Source organism: Mustela putorius, unplaced genomic scaffold (assembly GCF_011764305.1).
Source record: "Mustela putorius furo isolate JIRA1106 unplaced genomic scaffold, ASM1176430v1.1 tig00000876_pilon_pilon_pilon, whole genome shotgun sequence".
In the NCBI taxonomy this organism is placed as follows: Eukaryota; Metazoa; Chordata; class Mammalia; order Carnivora; family Mustelidae; genus Mustela; species Mustela putorius.
In genome coordinates this window covers 7,355,038-7,364,868 of record NW_025421506.1, presented here as the reverse complement: position 1 = coordinate 7,364,868, position 9,831 = coordinate 7,355,038, and the positions used below count along the sequence as shown (strand labels likewise).

General features: G+C 36.4%; 1 non-coding gene across 1 annotated transcript; it reads left to right on the top strand.

Annotated features, from left to right (window-relative positions):
* Positions 1 to 1,206: 1,206 nt before the first annotated feature.
* LOC123393603 lies at positions 1,207 to 1,313 on the top strand. The gene has a single exon (XR_006608434.1). It is a non-coding gene; the product is annotated as a U6 spliceosomal RNA (small nuclear RNA).
* Positions 1,314 to 9,831: the final 8,518 nt, after the last annotated feature.

Below are 9,831 nucleotides of genomic sequence, written 5' to 3'. Positions count from 1 at the left end.
CCTGTTGGTCATTTATATAACTTTTTTGAAAAAAAAGTCTATTGAGATCATTTTGCTATTTTTTAAATTATATATTTTTTTCTATTTGTATCTGTTGGTTATTAACCTCTTTTCAGATATAAGATTTGTAAGTAATTTCTTACATTCTATGGATTGTGTTTTCATTCTCTCTCTTTTTTTTTTGGCAATGCAGAAACTTTAGTTTGATGTAATACCATTTATTTATTTTTGCTTTTTTTGCTTGTGTTTTTCGTATGGTATCCAAAAAACTATTGGCAAGACCAATGTCAAGGAGAAATTTTCCTATGTTTTCCTTTAGGAAATTTAGTTTCATGCATCACCTTTAAGTCTTTAATCTATTTCAAGTTAAGACTTATGAGTGATATAAGGTTCCAGTTTCATACTGTTTATGTGACTATTCAGTTTTAAATATCATTTACTGAACAGACTCTTTACCCATTACATATGTTGGCCCCTGTCAAATATTAGGTGATGGTATGAAAGGATTTATTTCTGGACTCTCAATTCTGTTCTACTTGTTTATTGGTCTGTTTTTATGCCAGTATACTTTATTGTTTTGAGCATGAGGGCTTTGTAGTATAGTTTCAAACCAAGAAGTGTAATTTCTCTTCTTCATTCTTTCTCAGAACTGCTTTGATTAATTGTAGTCTTTTATGGTCTCATATAAATTTAGGATTCTTTACTTACTTCTGTAAAAAAATAATATTGGATTTTTTAAAGATTTTTAATTTATTTATTTGACAGAGAGAGATGACAAACAGGCAGAGAGGCAGGCAGAGAGAGAAGAGGAAGCAGGCTTCCTGCTGAGCAGAGAGCCTGATGCGGGGCTCCATCCCAGGACCCTGGGATCATGACCTGAGCCGAAGGCAGCGGCTTAACCCACTGAGCTACCCAGGCGCCCCTAACATTGGATTTTTGATAGGAATTGGATTTACAGATGGCTTTCGGTAGTATGGACATTTTACCGATGTTAATTCTTACCATTCATAAATATGAGCTATCTTTCCATTTGTGTCTCCTTCAATTTCTTTATCAATATCATAATTTATGGGGTACAGATCTTTCATCTTCTTAGATAAATCTTTTCCTAAATATTTTATTATTTTTGATGCTATTGTGAATTAGATTGTTTTCTTTATTTTTTTCAGATAGTTCATCATTAGAGTGTTAAAATGCTCCTGTCTTGTGCTTACTTTGGCAGCACATATACTAAAATTGGAATGATGCAGAGAAGATTAGTGTGATCACTGAACAAGGATGACATGAAAAACTGGGAAGCATTCCATATTAAAAAAAATGAAACAAAACAAAATTCTTGTCTTTTATATATTGATCTTGTATTTGGCAGCTTTACTAAATTTGTTTATTCAAAATTTTTTGTGAAGTTTTTAGGATTTTTTAACATGTAAGTTCATGTTATCCAAAAAAAGAAAATTTTACTTCTTCCTTTTTATTTATTTATTTATTTATTTATTTATTTATTTATTTTGGAGTCTCTTATTTCTTTGTGTTCCTTGTTTCTCTGGCTAGGACATCCAGTATTATGTCAAATGAGAGTAGTGAAAGTGGACACACTTGTCTTGTTTCTGATCTTTAAGGGGAAAACTTTCAAACTTTTTTGATTGAATATGAGATTAGCTCTGGGCTTGCAATATGTGTTTTTTCTTTAATGGATTTTTTAAATTATTTTTTTTTAATTTTTAAAATGTTTTTATCCCTAGGGGTACAGGTCTGTGAATCACCAGGTTTACACATTTCACAGCACTCACCATCACTCACCATAGCACCTGCCCTCCCCAATGTCCATACCCCCACCATCCTCTCCCAACACACCTCCCCCCAGCAACCCTCCGTCTGTTTTGTGAGATTCAGTCTTTTATAGATTGTCTCCCTCCCAATCCCATCTTCTTTTATTTTTCTTTTTGTACCCCCCAAACCGCCTATGTTGCATCTCCACTTCATCATATCAGGGAGATCATATGATAGTTGTCTTTCTCAGATTGATTTATTTCGCCAAGCATAATACCCTCTAGTTCCATCCATGTCATCACAAATATCAGGATTTCATTTATTTTGATGCCTGCATAGTATTCCATTGTACATATATACCACATCTTATTTATTGATTCATCTGTTGAAGGACATTTAGGTTCTTTCCATAGTTTAACTATCGTGGACATTGCTTCTATAAACATTTGGGTGCATGTGCCCCTTCAGAATGCCACGTTTGTATCTTTAGGGTATATACCTATTAATACAATCACTGGGTCATAGGGTAGTTCTATTTTCAGCTTTTTGAGGAACCTCCACGCTGTTTTCCAGAGTGGTTGCACCAGCTTGCATTCCCACATACAGTGTAGGAGGGTTGCCCTTTCTCCACACCCTCGCCAGCATCTGTCATTGACTGACTTGTTCATTTTAGCCATTCTGAAAGGTGTGAGGTGGTATCTCATTCTGGTTTTGATTTGTATTTCCCTGATGCCGAGTGATGTGGAGCATTTTTTCATGTGTCTGTTGGCCATTTGGATGTATTCTTTGCAGATATGTCTGTTCATGTCCTCTGCCCATTTCTTCATTGGATTATTTGTTCTTAGGGTGTTGAGTTTGATAAGCTCTTTATAGATTTTGGATACTGGCCCTTTAAGTGATATGTCATTTGCAAATATCTTCTCCCATTCTGACAGTTATCTTTTGGCTTTGTTAACTGTTTCCCTTGCTGTGCAAAAGCTTTTTTGATCTGATGAAATCCCAATACTTCATTTTTGCTTTGCCCTTGCTTCCCTTGCCTTTGATGATGTTCCTAGGAAGAAGTTGCTGCTGCTGAGGTCAAAGAGGTTGCTACCTGTTCTCTACTCTAGGATTTTGATAGATTCCTTTCTCACATTATGCTTCTTCATCCATTTCCAGTCTATTTTCATGTATGGTGTAAGGAAATAGTCCAATTTCATTTTTCTGCATGTGGCTGTTCAATTTTCCCAACACCATTTGTTGAAGAGGCTGTCTTTTTTCCATTGGACATTCCTTCCTGCTTTGTTGAATATTAGTTGACCATAGAGTTGAGGGTGTATTTCTGGGCTCTCTATTCTGTTCCATTGATCTATGTCTGTTTTGGGGACAGTTCCCTACTATCTTGATGATGACAACTTTGCAATAGAGCTTGAAGTCTGGAATTGTGATGCCAACAACTCTGGCTTTCTTTTTCAGTATTCCTCTGGCTATTCGAGGTATTTTCTGGTTCCATATATATTTCAGGATTACTTGTCCCATTTCTTTGAAAAAAATGGATGGGATTTTGATAGGGATTACATTAAATGTGTAGATTGCTTTAGGTAGCATAGACATTTTCACAATATTTGTTCTTCCAATACAGGAGCATGGAACATTTTTCCATTTCTTTGTGTCTTCCTCAATTTCTTTCATGAGTACTTTAGAGTTTTCTGAGTATAGATTGTTTGTCTCTTTGGTTAGGTTTATTCCTAGGTATCTTAGGGTTTGGGGTGTAATTGTAAATGGGATTCACTCCTTAATTTCTGTTTCTTCTGTCATGTTGGTATAAAGAAAATGCAACCAATTTCTGTGCATTGATTTTATATCCTGACACTTTACAGAATTCCTATACAAGTTATAGCAGATTTGGAGTGGAGTCCTTTAAGTTTTCCACATACAGTATCATATCATCTGCAAACAGTGATAGTTTGACTTCTCTTTTCCCAATTTGGCAAAATTTGGATGCCTTTAATTTCTTTTTGTTGTCTGATTGCTGAGGCTAGGACTTCTAGTACGATGTTGAATAGCAGTGGTGATAACGGACATCCCTGCCGTGTTCCTGACCTCAGCGGAAAAGTATTCAGTTTTTCTCCATTGAGAATGATATTTACAGTGGGTTTTTCATAGATGGCTTTGATAATATTGATAATATGTGCCCTCTATCCCTACGCTTTGAAGAGTTTTAATCAGGAAGGGATACTGAACTTTGTCAAATGCTTTTTCCTGATACTGTTCCAAAAATACTTTTTCAGCATCTATGGAGAGTATCATATGGTTCTTGTTCTTTCTTTTATTAATGTGTTGTATCACATTGATTGATTTGCAGATGTTGAACCAACCTTGTAGCCCTGGAATAAATCCCACTTGGTCGTGGTGAATAATCCTTTTAATGTACTGTTGAATCCTATTGGCTAGTATTTTGGTGAGAATTTTCGCATCTGTGTTCATCAAGGATATTGGTCTGTAGTTCTCTTTTTTGATGGGATCCTTGTCTGGTTTTGGGATCAAGGTGATGCTGGCCTCAGAAAAAAAGAGTATGGAAGTTTTCCTTTCATTTCTATGTTTTTGGAACAGTATCAGGAGAATAGGAATTAATTCTTCTTTAAATGTTTGGTAGAATTCCCCTGGGAAGCCATCTGGCCCGGGGCTTTTGTTTGTTTGGAGATTTTTGATGACTGTTTCAATCTCCGTACTGGTTATGGGTCTGTTCAGGTTTTCTATTTCTTCCTGGTTCAGTTGTGGTAGTTTATATGTCTCCAGGAATGTATCCATTTCTTCCAGATTGTTGAATTTGGTGGCGTAGAGTTGCTCATAGTATGTTCTTATGATTGTTTGTATTTCTTTGGTGTTGGTTGTGATCTCTCCTCTTTCATTCATGATTATATTTACTTGGGTCCTTTCTCTTTTCTTTTTGATAAGTCTGGAAAGGGGTTTATCAATCTTATTAATTTTTTCAAAGAACCAGCTCCTAGTTTCGCTGATTTGTTCTATTGTTTTTTGTTGTTGTTGTTGTTGTTGTCGGTTTTTTGTTTTTGGGTTTTTTTTTGTTGTTGTTGTTTCTATTTCATTGATTTCTGCTCTGATCTTTATGATTCCTCTTCCCCTGCTGGGTTTAGGCTTTCTTTGTTGTTCTTTCTCCAACTCCTTTAGGTGTAGGGTTATGTTGTGTATTTGAGATCTTTCTTGTTTCTTGAGAAAGGCTTGTACAGCTTTATATTTTCCTCTCAGGATGGCCTTTGCTGTATCCCACAGATTTTGAACACTTTTGTTATCATTTGTTTCCATGAATTTTTTCAATTCTTCTTTAATTTCCTGGTTGACCAATTCATTTTTTAGAGGGATGCTGTTTAGTCTCCATGTATTTGTGTTCTTTCCAAATTTCTTCTTGTGATTGAGCTCTAGTTTCAGAGCATTGTGTTCTGACAATATGCAGGAGATGATCCCAATCTTTTGATAATGGTTGAGATCTGATTTATGACCCAGGATGTGGTCTATTCTGGAGAATGTTCCATGTGCACTAGAGAAGAATGTGTATTCTGTTATTTTGGGATGGAATGTGTTGAATATACCTGTGATGTCCATCTTGTCCAGTGTGTCATTTGAGGCCTTTTTCCTTGTGGATCCGTGGCTTGGACGATCTGTCCATTTCAATGAGGGGAGTGTTAAATTCCCCTACTATTATTTTATTATTGTCGATGTGTTTCTTTGATTTTGTTATTAGTTGGTTTATATAGTTGGCTGCTCCCATGTTAAGGACATAGATATTTAAAATTGTTACGTCTTCTTGTTGTACAGACCCTCTGAGTATGATACAGTGTCCTTCCTCATCTCTTATTATCGTCTTTGTCTTAAAATCTAATTGATCTGATATAAGGATTGCCACCCCAGCTTTCTTCTGATGTCCATTAGCATGGTAAATTGTTTTCCACCCCCTCTCTTTAAATCTGGGGGTGTCTTCGGGTCTATGATGAGTTTCTTGGGCAGCATATTGACGGGTTTTGCTTTTTATCCATTCTGATACCCTGTGTCTTTTGATTGGTGCATTTAGGCCATTTACATTCAGGGTAACTATTGAGAGATATGGATTTAGTGGCATTGTATTGCCTATAATGTGACTGTTACTGTATATTGTTTCTGTTCCTTTCTGATCTACTACTTTTAGGCTCTCTCTTTGCTTAGAGGACCCCTTTCAATATTTCCTGGAGAGTTGGTTTGGTGTTTGCAAATTCTTTCAGCTTTTGTTTGTCCTGGTAGCTTTTTAATCTCTCCTTCTATTTTCAATGATAGCCTAGCTGGATATAGTATTCTTGGCTGCATGTTTTTCTCATTTAACACTCTGAATATATCATGCCAGTTCTTTCTGGCCTGCCAGGTCTCTGTGGATAAGTCTTCTGCCAATCAGATGTTTTTACTGTTGTACAATACAGACTTCTTTTCCCAGGCTGCTTTCAGGATTTTCTCTTTGTCGTTAACAGTTGTAAATTTTACTATAAGGTTATGGGGTGTGGACCTATTTTTATTGATTTTGAGGGTCATTCTTTGCATCTCCTGGATTTTGATGTTTGTTCCCATTGCCATATTAGGGAAATTCTCTACAAAAATTCTCTCCAATATACCTTCTGCTCCCCTCTCTCTTTCTTCTTCTTCTGGGATCGCAATTATTCTAATGTTTTGTCGTCTTATGGTTTCACTTATCTCTCAAATTCTCTCCTCGTGGTCCAGTATTTGTTTGTCTCTCTTTTGCTCAGCTTCTTTATTCTCCATCATTTGGTCTTCTATATCACTAATTCTTTTGCCTCATTTATCCTAGCAGTAAGAACTTCCATTTTTTATTGCACCTCATTAATAGCTCTTTTGATTTCAACTTGGTTAGATTTTAGTTCTATTATTTTTCCATAAAGGGCTTTTATCTCTCTGGAGAGGGTTTCTCTAATAACTTCCATGCCTTTTTCGAGCCCAGCTAGAACCTTGAGAGTTGTCATTCTGATCTCTAGTTCTGTCATATTACCAATGTCTGTTTTGATTAGGTCCCTAGCCTTTGGTACTGCCTTTTGTTATTTTACTTGTGGTGAGTTTTTCCACCTTCACAATTTGAGCAGATAAGAATATATAAAGGAGCAAATTAAATGCTAACAGGGTGGTAAAGACCCCAGGAAAATGGGCTTTAACCAAATCAGAAGAGACCCAAGTTGTGGTAGAATGAAAGGGGATAAAAAAGAAGTCCAAGGGGAAAAAAAGTTTAAAAAAAAAGAAAACAAGGAAAAATATTAAAAAAGAAAAAAATATATATGTATATACATATACATATATATATATACTAGACTTGTGACTGGAACAGGGTCACTCACTTAATTTTGGGAGTATTTTGGTCTCTTAGAAGAAACTACCTCCCAAGATTTTAAAAGATGAAAAACATATAAGGGTAGGTACAATGAAGGGATGGAATAAACCTATAAAAATGAGGAAAAAAGGGACACCTGGGTGGCTGAGTTGGTTAAGCAGCTACCTCTGACTCAGGTCATGATCCCAGCGTCCTGGGATCGAGTCCCACATTGGGCTCTTTGCTCGGCAGGGAGCCTGCTTCTCCCTCTGCCTCTGCCTGCCATTCTGTCTGCCTGTGCTCACTCTCTCCCCCTCTCTCTCTCTGATAAATAAAATCTTTAAAAAATGAGAAAAAATTTAATTTCTAAAAAATAAGTTGATAGAGCAAGTTGGTTGGGACAACAAAGAAAAATAAACTGGACAGAATTTGTTCAGGCTGGACACTAGAACAATCTTGGAGCAAGGTTTAGGGTATATTTTGGTCTATTAGGAGAAGTTATACCCCAAATTTTTTAGAAGAAAAAACCCTATGTGTAAAAAATATATAGTTAGATACAATGGAGGATAAAATATGACTATAATAATGAAGGTTCAAAATAGATTATTATTTTTTGTCAGGTATTTTAAAAATAAACTAGTTAAAAAAATCATTAAAAGACAAAAGGGTAAAAGTTAAAAAAATTATCAGAATAAAAAAGAAAAAAATATATAACTGCAAGACTAAAGAATCATTGGGAGAAAGCCATGAATTCCTTGTTTTGCTTTCTCCTCCTCTGGAATTCCACTGTTCTCCTTAGTAAGTGAAGTTGATCTTGGCTGGGTTTCTTGTTGGTCTTCTGGGGAAGGGGCCTGTTGTATTGATTCTCAAGTGTCTTTGCCCGAGATGGATTTGTCCTGCCCTTACCTGGGTTAAGGCTAAGTAACCCAGGAGCTTTTGTTCCCTGAAGGCTTTCCGTAGAGTTCTGGATGATGGAATGATTATGGCGGTCTCACAATCCGGCCCAGAGGAGTGGAGAGCTCAGGGCCCCACTCCTCAGTGCACCCTCAAAGAAAAGTGCTTAATCACTCCCATCTTCCCGGCCTCTGGCCATGCTTGAAGAAAAGCGCTCTGTCACTCGCACTTGGAGAAAAGTCCTTGGTCATTCTCATCTCCCTGGCCTCTGGCCGTGCTTGGCAAAAATAGCTCAATTACTCCCGTCTCCCTGGCCTTTGGCCGTGCTCCAAGCTCACCCTGCCTATGCCTGGTTCAAAGTAACCCTGGGTTAAGAGCTCACTCCTCAGCTTTGTCTCTGTAGCTGGCTTCCCCACTCTAATACCTGTGAGTTCTGTGACACTCAGATACCCCTGGTCCTTCTGTGACCCTGAGGGACCAGGGGATATGCTGACCCCACTTGGGCTTCACTCTGGTTTATTCTCTGGGGTGATATCCCTCAGTGGATCAAACTTTTAAAAAGTCCTGATTTTGTGCTCTGTTGCTCCACCGCTTGCTGGGAGCTGGTCCCTCCCCCCATGGTCTACCTTCCCGTTCTTTGGGTTCACTTTACCGCCGGTTCTACCTTTCAGAAAGTGATCAATTTTCTGTTTCTAGAATTGTTGCTCTCCTTCTCTTTGATCTCCCATTGGATTTGTAGGTGTTTGCAATGGTTAGATAAGCTATCTAGGTGATCTCCTGCTACCTGATGTCGTCTCCACCCGCTACTTCTCCGCCATCTTGAATCCTTCCACGGAATATGTGGTTTTTATTATGTTGATGTGTATTCTTTCTGTACTCAGTTTGGTGAGTATTTTTATTATGAAAGGGTGTTGAATTTTGTCAAATGCCTTTTCTGCATATATTGAGTTGATCATATGAGTTTTTATTGATCACTCTATTAATATAATGCATCACATTTACTGATATGTGCTGGTGAATTCAGTTTTGTAGCATTTTGTAGAGAATTTTTACATTTTTATTTATCAGGGATATTATCCAGTAGTTCTTTTTGTTGCTGCTTTGTTTTTTTGTTTGTTTGTTTTTTGTTTTGTTTTGTTTTGTTTTTGTAGTGCTCCTGTCTGGTTTTGATATCAAGATAATCCTGGCTTTGTAAAATGTGCCTCGGAGTATTTCAACCTCTTCAACTTTTGGGGAAAGGTTTAAAAAGTATTTGTATTATTTCTCCTTAAAATGTTTGGTAGAATTCACTGTGGAAATCATGTAATTCTTGACTTTTATTTGTTAGAAGGTTTTTATTATGGATTCAATCTCCTTACCCCTTATTGGTCTGTTCACATTTTTTATGTCCTTATGATTCAGTCTTGATAGGTTGTATGTGCCTAGGAATTTGTCCATTTCCTCTAGGCTTTTGATTCACTGGCATTTAACTGTCTTTTATCCTTTATATTTCTGTGGTATCTGTTAAAATGTCTCCTTTTTCATTTCTGATTTTACTGAGTCTTCTCTCTTTTTTCTGAGTTAGTCTAGCTGTCTTTTTTTTAATTTACCATTACCAAGTTTTATTTTATTTACCATTTAAAAAAAACTTTCTAGTTTTTTAATTCTATGTTTCATTTATTTCTGCCCTAATTTTTATTTTTTTCCTTCCTTTTGCTACTTTTAAGTTTACTTTGTTCTTTTTGTAGTTTTTTTGAGCTGTTATATTATGTTCTTTATTTGAAATCTTTTTTTATATACATTTATAGCTATAAAATTTCCTTTTATAACTGCTTTGCTGCTTCTCTTAA